Below are 612 nucleotides of genomic sequence, written 5' to 3' on the forward strand. Positions count from 1 at the left end.
GTCTATCTCTATCTATCTATATCTATCATCTATCTATCTATCATCTATCCATATCTTCTATCATCTATTATCTATTATCTACCTATCTACTTACCATCTATCAATGTCAATAAGCAGATCTCCAATTCAAATAATTGCCCCCTGAAAGAACAGCCCTACAAAGATTTTGCTAATCAAAAGGAGTCATAGCACGTCTAGTAAGGCTTTCTTCCTTATTACACACTTCAGCTGTTCATATAGCGTTCCCAAGAGGCAGCAGCTACAGACCCCTCCTCAAGAAACAACGGGGCCTCTGCTGTGACGGTATCCAAGAACTTTTCCACCATCTCAGCTTTTATCTTAATCCTGCCACGCTTTAAAAGCTGCACTAGCGCAATGTGCATTTTCGCTTTCGATCCGCCAGCACCCATTTTCTCTAAGTTGCTTCACCTCGTCCCTTTCCTGGGAACTTCCACCTCGTCCCTTCCTGGGAACTTAGAACTTTAATCTCGTCCCTTCCTGGGAACTTTAACCTCGTCACTTTCCTGGGAACTTTAACCTCGTCCCTTCCTGGGAACTTTAACCTCGTCCCTTCCTGGGAACTTTAATCTCGTCCCTTCCTGGGAACTTTAA

The sequence above is a fragment of the Nannospalax galili genome, unplaced genomic scaffold, assembly GCF_000622305.1.
Source record: "Nannospalax galili isolate Female #2095 unplaced genomic scaffold, S.galili_v1.0 scaffold39, whole genome shotgun sequence".
NCBI classification, from domain to species: Eukaryota; Metazoa; Chordata; class Mammalia; order Rodentia; family Spalacidae; genus Nannospalax; species Nannospalax galili.